The sequence below is a fragment of the Podarcis erhardii genome (assembly GCF_964252035.2).
Source record: "Podarcis erhardii genome assembly, chromosome: 6".
Classification (NCBI taxonomy): Eukaryota; Metazoa; Chordata; class Lepidosauria; order Squamata; family Lacertidae; genus Podarcis; species Podarcis erhardii.
This window is the reverse complement of record NC_138510.1, coordinates 64,691,535-64,714,133: the sequence shown is the minus strand read 5'-3', so window position 1 is coordinate 64,714,133 and position 22,599 is coordinate 64,691,535.

The window sequence follows — 22,599 nt, the reverse complement described above, 5'->3', positions numbered from 1 at the left end:
TACTGAATTCCTCTGTGAGCTTCCACCAAACCTTAGGGCAGTATTGCACCAATTTGCAAAACAGAATACAGCTTGGTTATATTGGTTTAAGCTTATTAAAATACATTATATTATATTTTAAGAGCTTTATTTGAGGGATGTCCTTAATGTGTAACTCTTGCATTCGCCTTCAAATAGCAATTGCTTTGTATATTTGCATAAATGTTAGGTACCGTAAGTGCTTTATTACATGCAGTACCTGCAGGAGCAGTTAGGCAGCTTCATTTTGTGAAACTTAATATTGTGAGGCACTACCTTAAACCAGAGATTTATTCTGCTTCTTTTTGCAAAAATAGAATTTTTTGCTGTTCAGCAGCATCGAGATTTTGTGGTTCTAAGAGCTTTTATGCTGAAGGAACAGTAGTTAATCCAGCATGACTCATGTCTGAATTAGATGTTACATGTGTAATGATAAGCAGGGTCCTGACTAGGTACTTAAATATTTCAGAGGCCCTGGCCCATTGACTAAATTTGCACATGCTAATTTATAAGCATATTTGCAGCTTTAGAAATAATCCATAGAATTTACATTTCACAGTAGGTTAGCCAAACAATCTCTTATACACATCACCCCAAAGGCATACATTCTTGGCTAATTTACACCCTTCCGATCACCCAAATCAGTTTAATTCCCCCCAATTAATCCTTTGAGAGAACAGTTTGAGTTGGCTACTTTGTCAGCTTTGCACCTTGAACTTAAAAGTTTGCATGTTAGGTCATTGCCAGATGGCCTGTATATTGAGCATGCTTCCTGATTTGTTTGCAAAGTTTCAAGGGAGGTTAATTATGTTGCCTATTTATTGAGCATTTGTTCTGATTTGTTTGCTGAGAGGTCACATGATGTTGCAATAAACAACTGTAACCCCATAGTTTCCAGTGCATTTCCACATCACTTCCTTAATTGCAAAAGGTCCAGGTTTTTTGAGGGGGGGGGTAGTAGTTTGTTGACCAAGAGCACCAAATTGCACAAGCTGAATTTGCCAGTATGAGATCTTGCCATTCGGTTGCAGCAACCCACTCCCCTCCCCTGCACCCGCATGCCAAAAAAGAGAGAACAAAATGCATCCCTTTGCACTTCATGCACCTCCCTTGTCTTCTAGCAACCAGAAGTAAGCACAAAATTTTAAGCCTTTAAAAAATAATAGGCAAAACTGCTAAATGATGAAACAACATAGGTTTTAACTAGGTATTTCACAGGGGAGCCACACACACACAAAAAGACTTGGTCAAAGGAGCCATGGATTGAAAAGGGTTAAGAACTTCTGTTCTAGTTGGCTTCTGGTTTTTTTTTTCCCCAGTGCTTGGTTGTTGTTAATAATATACAAAAAATATATAATGAGGCCTGGAGGTACAGCACCAATATACATACACAGCAACCACATCGAGTAAAATGATCCTTCATCTCCTAAAGGCACATATGTAGTCAACCCTAGCATATCCTGCTAAGATAGTTACGATACTCTTCAGCAGCTGAGAAACGGATTTTGCCAAGAGTTCCTTCAACTAATCCATTTCTGTTATTGCTCTTTCAAAATCCAGTTAAAGCTGAACTCAGGACCAGTGCAAATTCCTTTAGCATTCAGTATTTTTATAATACAATCTGGTTGCTGTGGGAACTAAATAGATTATATGAGCTAAAAGCAAACAGTAAGTCATCTGAATTATGCTTTCTTCCCTGATCCTTGTGATGCTTCCTGAATCTTAAAATGGGTTTAGTTTTCACTGTGTTCTTAAGCACATGTGCCCTTTAACAATGGTATAGCAGGCAGTAATTCAATGGATGTAACTTTCCTAACAGACAGTGATGGAGTCTCGGCTGAATTTCTGCTTGTCAACCTTTTCTGTTAGAAGTTTTCATTACTCAATGCACCATACGATTTTATTTTCTGTCCCGTGCAATGGTGCAGTTGTGTACCCATTGCTTCTCCCTACTCTCCCTACCTGACTTTCCCCTGATGTTATTTTCCATTACCACACACAGAGGAAGAGAAGAATGCAATTTGTTTGTTGTAATTGGCTGATTTAACAGTGAACATGAAATTATTATTTTTTACTCACGAAACAGTAAAAGCAACGAAAAAATTATCAATAAATGCAGATGAAGATGAATAAGAAAATTAATCACCCATGAAAAGCTTGGGAGAATAAAACTGCCTTCCTGGGGTGCCAAGAAGCAAGTAAAGTATTATTGAAGGTAATATTCTACCACCAGCAAAGTCTCCAATTGCCACTTGCCTCAGAAGGTGCAACTGCCCAGAATGGGGGCTTGCTATGGTTCTTTTAAAAAACAGGTACATGTGTGAAGCTGCAATCTTTCATATTAGAGCCTTGGGGCTCTCATGCTCATGGTTTAAACCCATTAATGGTCATGTAGCACATGTGCACGTTCAATTGATTAGATGCAAAAGGAGGTAAACTCCATACCTGTGTAGAAAAGGGAATTTCGGAAAGTTTGGTTTCTGCTTCTATTAAAGGTAAAGGAGCGCTGTTCTCTGTTTATTTATTATGTATTTGTTAAATCTACATTCTGCCCTTCCTCCTAAAGGAGCCTAGTGCTTAAAGCCCTAAACAACTCAGGCCCCATCTCTGAAAGGCCTTGGTAGTATCTTGTCACCCTATATACTCAAGCAGGGTTGATGCACTCATGACCTAACTTGTCAACAACTACTTCTTCTTCTTCTTCTTCTTCTTCTTCTTCTTCTTCTTCTTCTTCTTCTTCTTCCAAACCCCTGTGCTTTTAAAAACAGCATGGTGAAAAGCAAGTGAGAGCTCCTGGACCTTTACAATTTGTGGGGAAGAAGGCATTTCAGTAGGTGTGGCTTGTCATGTAGGCCCTACCTACTGAATTCTCCTCTTCTCCACAACTCATAAAGATTCAGGAGCCCTGACCTCTTGCTCACGTGGCTCCTGTATTATTGGAATGGCTACCAGGATCAAGCCACTGTGCCACTAGCCATGGAAAATTCCCATGGATGGGAAACGGAGAACCTGATGGCCTGCTATTCTTTAGGACTTTGGCTCTGCAGGTTTGCATGTGAGTGTTTCTGACACGTTCTACTCCTCCTTTGCTGTTACCAGTCCCCTGAGCACTCCAGCTTAAATACACAAGGACAATAAGTGTGCAGGAGATCATGGTTTACATGTTTATTACCTTCAATAAGCATTACCTTAGGTGCGCCTGCTCTGCCACCAACTTTCCCATGTTGAGTGAGAAAGTCTGAAAAGGACTTCTAAGCCCTCCCAACTGGATATGCTTAGAAGCCTCCTTGGCAATTAAGTAATTAAAACCATGGCTGATTTCAGTTATGTTCATGTGTAAATTGTATATTGAGTATTTAGGAAGGCAGATGTGTAACGCAACTTCTTTGGATTCCAATTAAACAGTGGCAGAGCCTGTTTTAAGATGTGCCAGATTCAACCAGTGGACTTAAGTGCAAAGTTATGAATTGTTAACAAGATTAAGTACAGAAAGTTCTCATCCACCTGAGTGCAACAGGCAACCAAGTTTACAATAGCCACAAAGGTCTTCATAGAAAACATGATTAAAAAGCATTAATGGGTGAAGGCCTTCTGGGAAATGATATATAATGAGCTGAAAAAGGTATTTAAGTATACCTTCACTAAGAAACCAGAGGCCTTCCTTCTGGGTATTGTCGGCCAGAAGGTGTTAAAGAAGGATCGAACATTTTTCATGTATGCAACAACGGCAGCAAGGATTCTCATCGCAAAAAATTGGAAAACTCAAGATTTACCCACACTGGAAGAGTGGCAGATGCAGCTGATGGACTATATGCAACTGGCCGAGATGACTGGCAGAATCCGAGACCTGGGAGAAGAAAAGATGGAGGAAGACTGGGAGAAATTCAAGATGTATTTACAAAAACATTGTAATTTGTTTGAATGTTAAGAAGGATGCTAGATTATAAAAAACTGGCCACCACTAAACTAGATTTAAATTTGATGACAAGTGAGACTAAAGAAAATATAAAAATTTTATTGGAAAAAGTGTTAAATCATATTGGAATGTGTGGACATGAGATTGTAAACAAGCTGATAATTTGTTTGGAAAAATTTTTTTTTTTAATGATGTAAATGGGAGAGGGGGACGTGAGGGAGTCCAAAGAAGTGAAGAATTTGTTGTTATAAAAGTAAGATTGTTTTATGTGTGCATTTATATTTTAAAAAAAACCTTAATAAATATTTATAAAAAAAAAAAAAATAAAAAGCATTAATGAATACTGATGGTGTTAAAAAGAAAATTCACAACAGTCCAGTGAACCTGCTTTATCAGAACATGAATATAAGTATGTCTTTCTTTTAGGAGTGTCGTGATGACAACACATCACACTGCAAAGGATGGGAATACTTTGAAAGAGGGTGAACTTCATGCCCAATTGGTACATTGCTAGCTTGAGACTATCATGAATTCATGGTGTTCAGAATGGCTTTGTCACCCCTGTCTAAGTGACATAACAACGTAGTTAATTTCCTGTTCACTAAAGGTAATATAGCCCACAGGGGAAATCAGTATTGAGTGGCATTGTCACTATATTTTATGCCATAGAAATTCAAACTTCACTAGTAATGAGCAACACTGACAGCTTTATTTAGCACATCCTTTCCAAGGTTCCTGTTTCTCTCTTAAGAGCTGATTTCATTCTGCTTCTTGCCATGAAACTACTACCTGTATATTTCCCTCATTTATTAGCTTAGACAGTCTTTCCTCTGCTGTTATTCTAACCCAATTAATACCAGCATGGTGCTCTGGGTCAGCATAATACAATTAGTGTCTAAATTTTATAGTTTATCTGAAGTTGTGCCAAGATGGAGCTTTTCATCACCAAGCTTGAGAAAGAAAACAGTGCTCTTTTCTATTTTAAGAACCCACATTCAACAAATGACATGGCAAATTGAATATCAGTATCTTTGTTACCACTGCCCATACTTAGTATGCCTAAGAGACATTCCAGGAGGCCTGGAAGTGATCAGTTACTCCTGGAAAGTTTGGCAGGCTTCCTTGGAAGAACAGGCAGCAACACAATATTTAATGCACTGCTTTATAAATAACCATAGCCAGGGTCCACAGCTAAAATCATTCATGACTACTAGCAACATTGTTTTTCCTTTGCCCTGAAATACAGGCGGTATATTTCTGCCTCCAGTGCTGTCCCACGACTGGTGACCGTCAGCCACACACCATACCTATCCTGTAGTTTCTGGAGAGATACTGCTGTCTGATGCGTTTCTCCTCAAATGTGCTTCCGTCCAATTTGAAAAATGTAAGCTGCAGTTAAGCTGAGGTATGCACATGACAGCTTCATGAATAGGAGCTTGGTAGAGTTGCAGGAACGGGAAAACCAAACAGATAATGCACATTCGGTGATGACACCTCTACTCCGGCATGTACAGATATGTGCATATGTGACTTGAAATGTAGTGGGGTGGTGGTGAATGGCCTCATTGCGTTTTAAATGTGTACACAGCGATAGAAGCATAGGAAGGTGCCTTAAATTGAGCCACACCATTGACCCATGTAACTCAGATGGTCTACGCTGGCGGACAGCACCTCTCCAGGGTTTCAGACAGGGTTCTCTCCCAGGCCTACCTGGATATGCCTGGGATTGAACCAAGAACCTCCCGTCGCTGAGATGCGGTCCTTCCCAAAAATGAAATGAAGAAAATACTATGGGGGGAAATGCCGATATTAAGCTGAAATGCTTGTGTTGTTAGAAGGCCTGGAAGAGTGCAAAGTGAATTCCTCCCTCTGTTTCCATTGGTGAAATTTTGGGCATTGAGTGTACCTCCATGGCTTTGAGGGACAAGGCCCAGTTCCTTGCAGGATTGCCAAATTGCAAGAACACTGCTACAATCCTTGTCCACATACTTTGTGCCCAACCCCATAGTTATGACATCTAGAGATTCACAAAACTGTGCATAAAAGCAAAAGCAGGCATCGACTATCTGTGGGAACAGAAGACTTCTATCTTTATACCCATTATAATGTACTATGATTGGCAGGATGGAACCTCAGACCAGCTGCTTTGCACTGACTGCACTGCAGAAGAAGGAACGTAGAGTGAGAGATAGGACTACTGCCTCTGTAAGTAGATGTAAAACATCACCATCATAGCTAGTAGTGGTTGATAGCTTTATCATCCATTAATTTGTCTCATCCTGTTTTAAAGCCATCACTAGTACTTGGGGCCACAAATACCAACCATGCCTGCCTTGACCATCAGTGCTGTTGCCTGAGCCAGTGCAATACCAACCTGATCTTCTGCTTTCCTGCTTCAGCCTAAATAGGCAATATTCAGAGAGCAAGAAAGGAGCACAGTTTACAGTGGGCAGCTGCCCAATTTGCCTGTCACCCAGCCTGCCTCCTGACGAGTATACTTCTCTCATGGGGTCCTCCTCCTACCAACTATAGTGATACCAATTATCTGGTTTCAATCATATAGACAAAGGGAAGAGCAAACTGTTGTTGATGTTTTACTCCTTCCCCAACATAGTGGCATAGATGCTAGGCTGTCGGAGTCTTCAAAAACTTGAACCACCACCTTGGGTGAGGGGGAGATGGGAGTTAGCTACATTTTCCATCCTAAAATGGTGGTTTGGTGCACTCAGCATAATGAGATGCAAGTGGCAACATCCCAGGCCAGGCCACAATGGAGACGTATTTCATGCCTTTTCTTAAATATTTAGAAGTAATGCTTACTGTTCCATTAATTACCATATATCAACTCCTGATAGTTGTGCTGCCTTCACCCAAACAATTCCACGGGAGTTTAATGAAGAGTTTGCTCACTGGACTCTGTTCTGAAGAGATTGCTGGAGCGGGCCAAGAACCCATCCAGTTCAGCATCCTCTTCTCGCAGTGGCCAGCCAGGTGCCTATGGGAAGCTCACAAGAAGGACCCATGTGCAGCAGCACTCTTCCCTCTTGCAGTTTCCCGCAACTAGTATTCAAAGGCATGACTGTCTCCTGCCATGGAGGCAGAGCATAGCCACCATGGCTAGTAACCATTGATAGCGCTTCCCTCCATGAACCTGTCTAACTCTCGTTTGAAGCCATCCAAGATAGTGTTCATCACTCCCTCCCCTGGAAAGGTTCTTCCATAGTTTAACCATGCACTGTGTGAAAATTCATGTATTTGTGGATTGTGATGTGCAAACTTTTTCTGATGTATATATTTGTCTTGAAGGTTGAAATGTCAATATGGAAGTTGGTGCAGATCCACATGTCACATTCAGTCACCAGTTCAGCCAAGCCCTGGGGGTTTCCTGAACTGACCTGTTTAATGAGCATTCACTTTGATTTGTTTGTGAAGAGATTAGACAACATCAGCTCTTTAGTATTTATCTGGATTTGTTTGAGAGGAGCTGAAATGACATTATCGCACACTAAAAACCTGGCGTGCTCTGGTCCATGGGGTCACAAAGAGTCAGACACGACTAAGCGACTAAACAACAGCAGCAGCAGCAGCAGCAGCAGCAGCACATTTCCCCCATCACTTTCCTTATTGCAAAGAGCCCAGTCTTTGGTGGGGAATGGTTTGTTTCAGAAGAGCTCCAAATCAGCTTTGATGTGCAGCCTGAATTTGCCAGAAAGTGACTGAAAATAGTGACAGTCTGAAGCACCCCTAGTTTCAAAGAAGGGATAAAAATGAAATGCATATAATGATCCCTTCCTTGTAATCCTTGAAGGCTGAAGCACAAACATTACAGTTGCTGTGCACATTCAAGACAACATTCTGTGTTTCATATTCAAACTCATGCATGGAACCAGTCAGAAATGGTTCTGCTTCCAAAGACAATGATAGAAAGGCTTCCCATTCGAGAAGGCAGATTGAAAGAAACCTAATTAAACAATGAGACACTTGAATAAAATTCTGTGTGCAAGATGGCAGGGGGGAAATAAAATAACAGTATAAATGGATCACAGATTCTCTTGTGGAAAGTGGGAGTATCTGGGCTCCTCCAGATGATCTATTTATTGAGCTTTCTTCCTGATTTGCTTGCACAAAGCTTATGCAGAGCTTAGATAATATCCAGGCTTTATTGAGCATTCATTCTGATTTGTTTGCTGGGAGGTTATTTGACAATGAACATTCATCTTTCATTCATTCTGTTTATACATCTTCACGTTAATCATTCATTCATGCCACACTTTTTGAAGCATTTCCCATCACTTTCCTGTTTCTTTTAAAAATGGATTCCTTCCACTGGAGCGACAGATAACCTGAATCTTCTTGAATTGTGAAAACTTAAATTTCTCAGTATGTGCCTGAAACTCTCTAGCAAACTACCGACAATCAAAAGGTGCCCTTCAGCTGTGTTATAAAGTGAGAATTCTTGAACCAATTTAGAACATCACCAGCCTGCTAAAGCTTTCATATTAAAGAACTAGAAAGGTTGAAGAACATTTCCCCCATATTAATAGCATTTCTGAGCACTGCTTCAGAGGCTAACAGAACATCAGTGGATTGCAACTTCCTGAGAGAAAGTCTGGAACCCTGGTTAATATTATCTACTGCAAACTGGTGGTGTGTAATTTAGACAATATTAGGAATCCTTAAAATATAGCCAAGTGAGGATTCCCAGGTAAGATCCTCCCTCTATTGTGTGGGCAGGTAATCCCTCCCCTACCTGGCCTGGTCTCCTTGGCAATGCTTCCCCCAGGTGGGATTGGACAACTGACTAGGGTAGGCGGAGGCATCCAGGCAAAGCCAAGCCTATGCTGATGGAGCTGCTCCAGATCCAGGGGCTGTGCGCATCCACGCAAAGGGCGACCCCCGTTTTATGTGGGGAGCGGTCATTCTCAAATATTTCCATTCAATTGTGTCTGCATTACAAACTTAAGCGCATTCCAAACCTCTTTCACTGTCATGGGTTTGAAACCCGCGAATCCTCAGGATAGTACAGTGGTACCTCGGGTTACATACGCTTCAGGTTACATACGCTTCAGGTTACAGACTCCGCTAACCCAGAAATAGTGCTTCAGGTTAAGAACTTTGCTTCAGGATGAGAACAGAAATCGTGCTCTGGCGGCACGGCAGGAGTGGGAGGCCCCATTAACTAAAGTGGTGCTTCAGGTTAAGAACAGTTTCAGGTTAAGAACGGACCTTCGGAACGAATTAAGTACGTAACCAGAGGTACCACTGTAATAATGTTAGCTAAGTATAGCTAACAAAATGTTCACAAAACTACAACAGCACTTCAATTGGTTTCAGAGGTGTTTAAATCTCTACAGTGTTCATGTGCCCTTATTTATGTTTTCAAAAATACTTCTAGTTAAAAAATAGCCTCTATATTGGTGTGGGAGGGATGTATGCAGTGTCCCTGAAGCAAAAAAATAAATAAATCTATGTGTGCATATATACGATGCTTATTCAGCATAGAAATGAAGTGATCTGACCATACTTACATGGTCCACTTTTCTTATTACAAATATCTCTGTAGAGATAAGCAGAATGAATAATCAGAACCTCTTAATAGCTACTGCATCACCAATCTGTGTTAGGTAATCCTGAGTGTGAAGTGCATTGCTGGACCAGGGCAGGGATGATCTGGTGCCAAAAATCCTAGAAATCAGTAAATGGTAAGTGGTCCACCAAAAATTGGTCTGTGGTCCACCAGTAAACCACAATCTCATTTTTGTCTACTCCTGTATAAGAAACACTAAAGAGATTGTTTTGTGTGTTTTTTTTTAAAAAAAGAAGAATAAAGAAGCTATTGGGTTGTAGGACCACTGGGGGGCGGGGTGGAATATAAATAGTGTTCCTGTAAATATAAAGATGAAATAAATGTGTGCACTTTAATCATAGCACTCTCAATTGTTACCTTGCCAAAGAAGGAAATGAGGTTGTTTTGACATGATCTGAGCTTTACAAATCCATGTTGGCGCAAATCATTTTCTTCTAGACACTTGCAAATCAGTTGTTCTATGAGTTACTATAATAACTTCCTATGGTCAAAATTATTTCAACAGCAGCCTGCAATTTCCTGGGTAATCACTTTCCCACCTTTCGGATATAGTCCCTATGTTTGCACTCACCAAGCTTTTTCACAGAATTTTGTGCTAGTTCCTTCTGAAGCCAAGGCTGCATTTATTTTGGATATGATGACATACCTCCCTTTTGTGTAGCCAAAAGTTTTTTTACTAGCTCTTTCCCACTTAGGCTGTATTCACACTATATATTTAAAGCACACTATTCTTCCCAAAGAACCCTGGAAATTGTAGTTTACCCCTCACAGATGATAATGATGATGATGATGATGATGTTTTGGTGAGGGGAGATTGCTTTAAATGTGCTTTAAATGTATGCTGTATATACAGCCTCTCAGTTTTGTAAAACTGCTCTGAAGGCTAAACAGTAAGCAGAACAGAGGGACACTAGATTAGTGTCATATATAAGGATGAATATGCCCAATTCACAGCCTTGTTCAGTATAGTGTGTCTTCTGTTCTTAGGGTGCTGTCACTGCTCAGGACCAAGAAGAAGTCTGTACCCATCACTGCTACTGCTAGTGGCAATCAAGGCAGTGGGGCAGCTATAGACCATGTGACATATTATAATAATGACTTGAATTGCGGGCTCGTGGTGACAATAAATGAGATAAATGCACGGCCATTATCCTGTCACGGCTTATAGTGAGGGTTCAATTCAGATCTAGTGATATCATCAGACAGTGCAAGCTACGGGATGTTTCTGCACAGATGCTGCATGACTTTATCTGAAACACACACATGATTCTAGTTACTTGCTCTCTGCTTAATAATGGCTGGCAACAGATGAATAGATCCTCCTTGTTCACCTCTACAGGAGTCAGAACTGAAGCCACTCTATCTGGACCAGGCCTATTAACAATCTGGTTGAATGACAGAATTGCATTATCTCATTCACCTTCACAACAACCCATTTAGGAAGGCAAATGGAAGGTGAATTTCCCAGGTCTAGCCAGAAAATCAGGTCTCATTGAATCATAGAATTCTAGAGTTGGAAGGGACCCCAAATGTCATCTAATCCAACCCACTGCAATGCAGGAATCTTAAGTAGAGCATACATGACAGATGGCCATCCAACCTATGCTTAAAAACCTCCAAGGAAGGAGAGTCCACCACTTCTCATGCAAGTCTGTTCCACTGTCAAACAGCTTTTGCTGTCATAAAGTTCCTCCTGATGTTTAGTCGGCATCTCCTTTCTTGTAACTTGAATCCATTGGTCCAAGCCTCTGGAGCAGAAGAAAACAAGCTTGCTCCATCATCCATGTGACAGCCCTTTAGATATTTGAAGATGGCTATCATATCTCCTCTTTACCAGGCTAAAATACCCAATTTGCTTAACCATTCCTTGGTTTCCAGATCCTTGATCACCTTAGTTGCCCTCTTCTACACACCTTCCAGTTTGTCAAGATCCTTCTTAAATTGTGGCACCTAGAACTGGACACAGTACTCCAGGTGTGGTCTGACCAAGGCAGAATAGAGTGATACTATGAGTTTTCTTGATCAGGACATTATACTTTTGTTGATACAGCCTAGAATAGCATTAACTTTTTTGCTCCTGCGTTGACTCATGTTAAGCTTGTAGTCTACTAAGGCCCCTTGATCCTTTTCACAGGTACTACTGGCAATCCAAGTGGCCCCCGTCTTATATTTACGCAGTTGGTTCTTCCTGCCTAAGTGTAGAACACTGCATTTGCTCTCGTTGAAATTCATTGTGTTAGTTTTGGCTCTGTTCTCCAATCTATTAAGATCATCTTGAATCCCAGTTCACAGGGTGGTTTTTCCCCCAGAGGGAACTCACCAGAACTCAGTTACAGGACCTCTCAGGTAGGGGCCATTGCCATTCTAAGAGAAAGAGGAAGGCGTTCATGGTGAGTTCTGACATCTCTTTTTCTAGATAAATAGCACTGCTGATTCATGCACTGTTTGCTGACTCCCTGGGTGTGCTATTTCTTCAAGACCCTTATTCAGTCAGGAGGATGTTACTTTACCCAGCCACCCTCACAAAAAGTGCAGTTTGAGCCATGTGTACATGTCTACTTCTCTTTCACCTTATCAGTCAATTCAGAAGAGAGAAAAGGAACCCCTTTCCTTCTCTAGACTTCTGCATACTCTGATTTAGCCACATTTATGGCATTGTTTGTGTCGGAATGACTTGTTGAAGTTCATGTTCCATGGCATTCTCCAGTGAATAGCTTTGATGCTGCTCTGCTATCCGCAGAGATTGTATTGTTGCTTTTTTATTATAATATTTTAGTGTTTGGGCTTAGTGTTTTGTAGCATTTTTATCTTCCTTGCAAAGCTTCCCTGAAAAAAAAAAAGTGTTTTGAAAAGCAGGGTATAAATATCTAAAAGAAAATGACAGAATCCACATATCCTATGTCTTGGTAGTGCTAAGGAACCCTGATGCAAATTCCAAAAGATTAGCTGCTAATACAATGGGAGGAATTCAACATTGTGTCTTTACGATCATTCCATCAGTGCAAATATTTCTGCTTGCCTGGTGAAATCATCCCCCTTCCCCTCCCTCTGCCCACTGTACTGGGGGGGTCCTCCAACCTTTGAAATGGGGAGGCATCAGGGAGGAGGGAGGAGGTGTTGTGCTAGTGAAAACCCTTCTGCTAGTGCACCAGATTACTTGAATCGGCCCCAATTTCCCAATTTCTTGCTTTTAAGAATAAAAATAACTGTCCTTGTAAGACATTCTAAACCTATATCAAATGATGAGGGATTCCTAAACATTTAAAACACTTTCCAGACTGAAATTTTATTACTATCACCCTCAGATCCCCCTCCTTTTTTAACTGAAGCTTGCTATTTCTGTAGAGCTGTGTAAATATATTTTAATTCAATCATGAATTAGCCGAATTAGTTATTGTATAAATAGCTCCAGTACCCATCTTGAAATATATTTTAAGCCATATTTAAAATGCCTGAGCAATTTAATCAGCAGCCGTTTATGCAAATACATATTTGCATCAGTATTTGCATCAATATACTGTATCTGTGAAGAGTTGTACAGAAAAAAGCAGGGTGGCCACAACAAAGGAATGCAAACGAGATTTTAACCTTTAGAAATGTCCAAAATGTGAAAACATTACAGCTTTTAAAATGCAAGTAATCAGACTAGACAATCAGTCGAGAAGATCGGTGCACAGCTCCCATTCTTTCCAGTGGCACTTGAGCGGAAGAAAGTGGATTGTAAATTATGTACTAGCAATAGGCTAACCTTTGTATATGCTCAATTTCCTGCAGAAGACAAACCAGCTAAAATTTAGTCTGCAAATGATTTACAAAACAAAATTGTTCTTCATTTGTTGGACAAATTCTTAAATGGTATGGTGCTGTTCCTTTTCTCATGATGCTTAGTCAAGCATAGCAGTAGCAGAGAACAGAAAGGTAGATATTTATGTACTGGCTGAGAATGTCTGAACAATCACTGAAGTAATTAAAGGTAGGCTTTAAAATGTGTGATCATGACGAATGTGAAGGAACCAACAGTGAAACTCAAAAGAATGCCATTTTGGATAATTGAGAACATAATGCAGCACATGTTTTTGAACCAACAGCAAATACATCACCTTTCTTCCCCCCAGAGTTCTGATCTGGAGATATAGCTTGCAGACTACACAATGAGAACAAGCAGTTTGAAGCTAATTCTTCTAGACTTTCACAATGGCTGCTAGATCTGTTTTATGCTGGTCAGAAACTCTGCCAAGTCTTTGACTCGTTTGTTGCTATTTTCTAGAACAGGCAAGCCAGCTGATGACAAACTACAATAGTATTCTATTTTATATAGATAATTTCTAGCTATCTATCTAATACACACTTTGCCCTGTCACACCTCCCTCCATTCTCTCTCTCTCTCTCTCTCTCTCTCTCTCTCTCTCTCTCTCACACACACACACACACACACACACCCCTTGATGGAGGTTACTCCAAAAATAACAATGCAAGGCTTCAGCTTCTTAGCTTATCTGAAAATGGGCCAAATGTGGTGACCCCAACTATCCCTCTGTAGGTTTTTCCATGAATAAGCTCCTCTTCGGGGGGGGGGACGTTACCTACCATGAAGAAAGAACAGAATTTATGACCCAAATATGCTATCATACATGTGTTGTTCTTCTGGTGCTATAAGGAAGTGTTATGAATATGGAAGCACAATATTGTTCATCCCAATTTTCCAAGCAGGAAGAAGCACAGGGAATAGTGGAGTTTGGTTCCCTTTGCAAGGAGGTCACTCACTGGATGCTTATTGGCATGCTGTAATATCTGCAATGGCGGGACGCAGGTGGTGCTGTGGTCTAAACCACTGAGCCTAGGGCTTGCTGATCGGAAGGTCAGCGGTTTGAATCCCCACGATGGGGTGAGCTCCCTTTACTCGGTCCCTGCTCCTGGCAACCTAGCAGTTTGAAAGTACGTCAAAGAGCAGAGGTACTGCTCTGGCGGGAAGGTAAACGGCGTTTCCGTGTGCTGCTCTGGTTTCGCCAGAAGTGGCTTAGTTATGCTGGCCACATTACCTGGAAAAACTGTCTGCGGACAAACATTGGCTCCTTCGGCCTTAAATCGAGATGAGCACTGCAACCCCAGAGTCATTCACGACAGGACTTAACTGTCAGGGGTCCTTTACCTTTTCTTTTCTTTTTTAATATCTGCAATTATTTACAAATATACAGGATAAACATAGTTGGAGACACAGCACTCCCTAGCCAGTTTATGGCTCTAATAAGGCAGATGTTTGCATGCTTGACATTTCCCATCTGCATTTTACCTGGCTCAGTTTGATTCTGCGTATTAAGAAAACCTGATACTCCTGGGGTTTTGCACATACAGCTTGTGGCATCCTGAAGTAACAGGGGAGAAGTATGGTGAGTTCCTGACTTATTAGTTTAGCTGTCGGCTGCATCCCTATGAACACTGAATCAAAGCAGTTTTCCATTTGTAAAAACCAATTAAGCTTGGTTTAAAACAGTAATGTTAAGATAATGCCTCTGCGTATTCCCAGAGCACTTAATTATTGCGTCCCAAATACACCATGAGCATTAGAAATAAGAACTGCTCTTTTAAGAGTGCAGATGAAAAGTACAGAATGAAACAAAATTGTATTGGAAAATACATTATTCCGCAGGGACACTTTTTGGAACCTGAGAATCGGCTCACGGTGTTGAGCCTGGTGCTGAACCTCGGTTTGTTACTGTGAAATATGTGGATTGGCTATGAGACGTTTATCGCTTAAGATCTCCAGCAGGCTGCAGAACAGGATTGCTTGCATGCATAAGATACCCTTGATTCTTTCTCCCAGTGAGCCCTACACCACACCAGCTCAATAGAAAGCCTGGGATGGAGTAGCCCTGTTAAATTAACAGTCTGAAATACTGTGTTGGGTCAAGGAATGGATGATGGGATTTGTAGTCCATAATGCATGGAAAGCTCCACATTGGCTAACCCTGTCCTAAGGCAAGGTGAAGATGTCACAGAATGCAACTCAGCTGTCAGATTTTCATTACACTGAGAAATAAGATTGATTGGCAACACATCTGTGGGATAATAATCTTGCCAAGCATGTTCAAACAGTCTAGTTATGTAATATTCATTAATGCACACCTGCTTTACTGACTTGTTTCAGATCTGTTGGTTTGCTTACATTTTGTTCGTGGGAACCTCTGGACTCCTCTACAGACATTTTCCACATGAAAGGTACATTTGTAGAGGAAAAAGGAGCAAAGATAATATTTGTATCATAACCATATTTCCTATATGCTTAGTTTACCTGACTGGAAGTTGAATATGCTATTGTTGACATCTATCTGTCTTGAGGGACAATGGAGTGTGCCTCCGGGGGTGAAGTCAAACTGCTGCATTAGCAGCACAAAGTGACCTTCCCAGGGCACAAGCCTGGGCAGTATGTATGGAGGCCCTAGGCTGCCCAAACAACAAGACACACACACCCCACACCACTGTCGGCCTCGCTGATGTGGCCCAAAGAAAAGCAGAGCAGGAATTTGGCAGCAGCTTGGCTGCAGGAGTTACCAGAAGGAAGAGTACAAGGCACCATACAAACGTCTTAGCAAGTCCACTCCAGATTTGTGTAGGGCTTGTTCCTAAGCCTTCTCTTCTCCCAAAGACATCCCACAAGGCGGCAGAGGTTTAGGATCAGAATTATGAAATGATACAGATGACAGACAGACAGACAGACAGACAGACAGACAGACAGACAGACAGACAGATACAGTGGTACCTCGGGTTAAGAACTTAATTCTTTCTGGAGGTCTGTTCTTAACCTGAAACTGTTCTTAACCTGAAGCACCACTTTAGCTAATGGGGCCTCCTGCTGCTGCTGCGCCGCCGCTGCACGATTTCTGTTCTCATCCTGAAGCAAAGTTCTTAACCCACGGTGATATTTCTGGGTTAGCAGAGTCTGTAACCTGAACCGTATGTAACCTGAAGTGTATGTAACCCGAGGTACCACTGTATCTTTCATTTATAGGGAAGAGGGAGGGAATGGTTCCTAGAAATTTGAGCTAAACTAGTTCATTTAATAAAGAAATACTGCTGCCCATCCAGGACTTTTCCCATCCTACACTTGTGCCTTTGATTCCTTATACCCAAACGTAAGATGCTTTGCTTAATATGTTCTAGAATTTTTCCTGGTTCCAATATCAACTCGCTGCGATACCCCAAAACTTGCTAGGAAACTTAACTTTGCACCTCAGAGCTGATTATCCATCCCTCATTCCTCTTTGGGTAGCTGATTTTAGTTAGCTAAATAAATATTTCTTGCTGGGCTCAGAAGCGGAGAGGGCAGGGCAGATGCCCTCCCACCTCTGGTGAGTATCTGTGCCACCATAGTCAGGAATGCACCCCTCCTCAAATGTTGTGGCTTACCATATCCTCTGGCATCTTTATCATTTTCCCCCTGGTTTATTAGGTTATATATGGGTTCTTATTTTATATTTTTCATATATATATTGCTCAGTAACTTCGGAGTAATGGCTGTTCCATTAATAAGTTATTTTTATTAGAATAATAATCAAAATCATCTGAAAGTATTTATGCTGCCTCATCAAACAGTTCAGAAAAAGATTTCATGAGAAATAATTATTATCTAATGTCATTTGTGCAAATACAACTTGAAGCTCAGTTTGACTTTGCTCGTGACTTTTTTGTGTTAAGTTTCTAGAATGTTTTCTTGGATGGGTCACAAAAGCTGGATAGGGCATAAAATCCATGTGGAGCAAGGACCTTGGCCAAACCACACTCTAGTCATGGTTAGCACTGTTTAAGTACAACTGTAACACGCATTAATCAAAGGGTTCAAGATAAGAGTTAGAGGCTGTTACAAAGTCATTCAGGCTGCTGCTGTTTCCAGATTGTTTGCTGCCTTGTTGTTATAAATCATTGGTCTTCCAACTAAGTTACAAGTGTCCATCCTGTTATGTTTCACCTACACCAATTATTTGAAGCTCAACAATTTTTGCAGTGAGTGCTATTTTGTCAACCTGATTATTTCTTTTTTAAAAGCAATTATTTAAGTGGCACTAAAATGCTTTTCCAGCATTACACACTCACACTCTCTCTCTCTCTCTCTCTCTCTCTCTCTCTCTCTCTCTCTCTCACACACACACACACACACACACACACACACACACAGTGGGAGGGTGCCATTTTGTGGTTCATTTTGTGTCATGGGCCGGCCCTGTTAAGGATGCTGAGAGAATTGTTAGGCGACCCCTCTTCCCCTCATAGAGCTACAGTTCCAAGTGGGTTTAACAATCAGTCCCTCTTCCCAGGGAACTCTGGAGAGAGCGGCAGCTTCAGCTATGGATGCTTGTTCCTAATTTAAGTGCCACATTTGAGTGCATAGGTCCATCTCTCTCATCAAACAATGTGGGAACTGAAAAAAATAATTATGTCGTAAGTGTTCTCAAAAAGTAAATGAAAGACAGCAGATTTGATGTCTTTGAAACATTGTGTATCTGGACAGAAAGCATGTGTTTTCTCAGTCAACAATAACAACAAAAATAGCTGATAACACCCAAAGCATTAAAAAAAACCCTCTTCTGCCTCCAGTTTTTAAACTCAGCCATTTTCATCCAGTTTCTGTGAACTGTGGACAGCTTGTAGCCATCACCCAAGAGACCCTCCAAATTACATACTGAGAAGAATGATCTCAGTTTTATAAGGAACAGAATTGTGATGGTTGTAACTGAGAATGGCAGCTGTCTGAATCATAGAGCCCTCCTGCAGCTCTCTAAACAATATAAACATAAATAATAGCTTGAATTTTATGCATAATTAAAGACAAAAACCTTCAGGAGTCATAACACATAACTGATTTTAGACTGAAGCCTCTGGGCTTTTCAGGCTAAGGTTGAGCATGTGGTGCCACCAACTGGAGTTTGGTCAAATGAAGAATTTACAGACATTACCCTTCTAAACACAAGACACATCTTGTACTGGGGCAGGACTAGGTGCAAAATGAATGCACCGGCCACCACTCCACATCTCTTTCTAGTATACAAATGTATAGTATAACTGTGCCTGTGCAGAGGCGGTTTTCAGTGTCTGGGCATGTGCAGAAGCGATTTGCAGTGTCTGAGCATACGCAGACACAATTTTCGGCATCTGGGCATGCACAGAAGTGATTTCTGGAGCAACAGAAGAGAGTCCCTGCACCGTGCTGTGCTGCGCTGGTTTAGTGCAGCGCGTGGGGACTTGCTGAGTGGGCAACTTGGTTCAGGGGCAGCTCATGGGCCGCTTCCGGCCCATGGGCCTTAAGTTGCCGACCTCTGCTCTATTCCATGCTGTTCTGTACCATATCCCCCTATTACTTTTTTTTTTTTTTTACTCTTTTTTTCCTTCCTTTGCCTTGCCTCATCTTTCTTGAATCATGGTGAGCTGCCACTCGCCTCTTCTGAATGACTGTTGATGGCCCATATAACCTGACCATTCTATCCGACTCTTTCCCGGACTTCACAACTTGGTTCTTAAACTTCCGCTGGAAACGGGCCACACACAAGTCATACTGACGGCATGAAAGCAGCATGATCCTATGCATGCATGTTGAAGTACCATTAAATTCAGTGGAGTTTGCTCCCAGGTTAAGTGTGATTAGGAATGCATCCTAAATTAAAAATAAGCTCTGGTTTCTTGGCTTGTGAATTTCAGGCCCTCAATACTAAACATATTTTTCATAATATCCTAACTAGACTAAAGGATGTCGAGAGACAAAATATTATGGCAGCTGTAAACAAAATTTGCTCCCCCACATTCTATGATTTAAATATCTTAGATAGTAGAGCCAATTACGTCACTAAATTAATAATCCCAGCCCAACGTAGGGCTTTTATGCTGGCCCGTTTAAATGTTTTTCCCTCAGCATTTGTCAGGGGAAGATATCAAAACGTTCCTAGAAACAAGAGATTCTGCAGATGCTCTATGAATGTCCCGGACACTGTAGAGCATATTCTCTTTCATTGCCCATTGCACAGTACGCTCCGTCAACGCGTGCTGTCCCCTCTTTCGGGTGGTCTGGAACCCCAGCAAGGTAAATGTGTGGGACTTTACCTATCCGACGCTGACCAAAGGGTAACGGCGGGGGGTAGCTGAGTTTTTGGCAGCAGTCCTCCAAGGAGCAGGTTAACAAGGAAAACCACTGATTTTATATGTATATATATATATATGTATGTAGCCATCTGCCGCCTTTTTTATATACATTTCAAGGCTTTTATATGTTATTTTCTCTTTATCGTTTTATTTGCATAATGCCTAATAAAGGTTTGATAATAAAAAAATACTAAACAAGTTAACCCCACTGCCTGACCTCACAGTGCAAGAACAAATATTTTAAGTTCAGTTAACATCTGAAAATAACCCAAACTAGGATGCGTTCAAGACTGTAGTACTAAAAAGCCCATAGGTATTTATTGATCTCATTTCCTATGACACTTTTTCAGGCTAAGACCTTTAAAGGGGGCTAATATACAAATGAAACATAGAACTGAAACGTCTTATTGCAATAAAACTAAACTAAAAGCATTTCACAACCCTGCACAACTCTCATTCGTATAAAAACATTTTAAACAAACTAGACGATAGCATACTGTATTAGGCACAGCTAACAGATCATCCCAAAGTTGCCTGGCATGCAGTGAAGCATAAAACATATAAGAAGAGATAATGAAAATGCATAATCAATATATGTATTAAGGCTTTCTACCAAAACTGCCGTAAGATAAAATACAGGTAGAGTCATTTCCAAATGAAAATCTGGAATGCTCAGGGGGATCAAAGGGATTCTGTAAAAATGTGCATTAAAGCAAACATATCGCATTCAATAAAATAGCCAAGGAAGGCAGCAGTTATCTAGAAAACAGTATCTGGCACCCCATAAAGAAGTTTGTCAACTACAAAAACAAGCCAGAAAGTTCTTTGTCACCTTGTCCAATGCTAATAATTTGCAGTTTCAGAACATGTAAAGCATGCAGTGTTAAAGATGTTCTGCATTAATAGATCACACGGCAATTGTTAGACATCCTTTTTTAAAAAGCAAACAAACTGATTTAAGTCCAGGCAGGCCATCCTGGAGATTTCCACCAATTTTGTTTATCATACCTCTGTTAGTAGGGAATCAACTTTCTCTTATTGTACTCTGGAATTGAAATAATAAAGTAGAACAGCCCTGAACCATAATCTCATTTTCGAATATGCAGTGCTATGTTTCAGTTTTATCAGGGCAATCTGCTTACTCAGTGAGAGATAATTTACTTGTGTATTTTCTTCGTTGGAGACACAGATCATCCTACTGCTGCAATCCTATAAACACACTCTTTGGAGCAAAGATCATTAAATTCAATGTAATTGAACAAACAGGATGGGGATGCATTCTGTAAAGCTGGAGAGCTGAATCAGTGCAACATTGGTATGGGGGAAAGTAGCTTTGTCTACCACTCTGCATATGGGAGAGGTGATATGACACAACCCAGAAACATCACTGTCACTCCACAATCAATGTACCAGGGGCTGGTGGAGGGAAGTGTATCTTCCCAGTAACAAAATATGATGGTTTCCTTTTGGAGAAATGTGAACATTTTCTGTTTCCTTGGGAAAGATGTCCAGATCCAACAAATGAGCAACAATTGCACTATAAGTTTGTCTTTCTAGGCTGTAAGATTGCAATCTGTTCAATGTCAGAATTTAATCCATCTGGGAATGTCACGTAATATGAAATAATAAGCATCTGGTCTAGAGTTTTAACTACAGACAGAAGCACTGCCCTTGAACTCCATTAGAATATATAACATCTGTTTATTCTAATCAAGAGAGAAAATACATTGTGAAACCAGCATTTAGAAACCAGCATGTCTTTTCCCCCAACTTCCAAAGCTTAAGTTTCATTTCAACTTCCTTCTCATCCAATTCAATCAAGCTTTACTCCAAGTCAGGTAGGGAAAAGTTTATAAATTCTAAAATATCATATGCAGGTTGATGTGTATTAAAATGAAAAATTCACCAACACATCCTTTCAGTTTGCTAAATCTGGGAGAAGGTGTGCCATTTGCCATTGTAGCTCACTTGAGTACTGCATTTTTTTAGATTTTCCTTTCGAGTATTTTTATATGTAGGACTGTTTCAGTTCCATAGGCATGTTCAGGAATCTGGGTGAACATGTTTGGGCTTAAAGCAGGGAGGAGATGGAAGTTCATGTAGGTTCGGCCCCTTATATCTCATAGGTACTGGCTCTGCTTCCAAACAGTCTGTTAAGCACAAAGATCCGAAGGGAGTTTCTAATCATATCCAGCTAGATACAGTTAGAAGTTCTCTCATGATCAGGAACTCTGGCAGTGTGGGGTAGACATATGAGGAGATCTCAGAGACTGAGTCTGTGTGTGCACATTTCCTATTTTAAGGTTACACACATTCACCCAAATACCTGGCTAAGACTTTAATACTGTGCTAAAATCAAAATGGTGGCCAAGCTGCGATTTGACTTCATTGAGAATAAGATCAGTACTTTTGCTGTTAGAACAAATTAACTGAGTCCTGGCAGACAATTAAAGTGATTTCTTTTAATCAACAGTGGCCACTAATTGAGTGTTAAGAGAATGCTAAAAGTACATTCCCATTCTTCAGCAGGCCACATTTAGTAAAATGTTCTATTCAATTATAAGAATGAATAAGGACAGGAAATGGCTTCTTGTGATGTGCAATTTCTGGAAGACAGAAGCATTTATATTCATTCAGGCAGCGGGAAATAGATATGTCATTATTATGATTACTGTTGATTTGGATTGTTCAGTGTTAATAACTCAGCAATAAGGTGCCATGGCCATAGCACAGATAGTGATTTACCATTTTCTTTAAAAATTGAGTCTAAAGCCACAAATGTTTGCTCAGATTCTGCTCTTTAAGCAAGTAATTACTTTGAGTAATAGACAAAAACAGGTTATCTTCTCATTCATTGCATATCAAAGACATATTCCGGCTTCTGCATTAATTCGTTAATTATGGTTAATTTATGTTGCTTTGTGACCCTCAGACTGTATCTCTGAACTCAGAG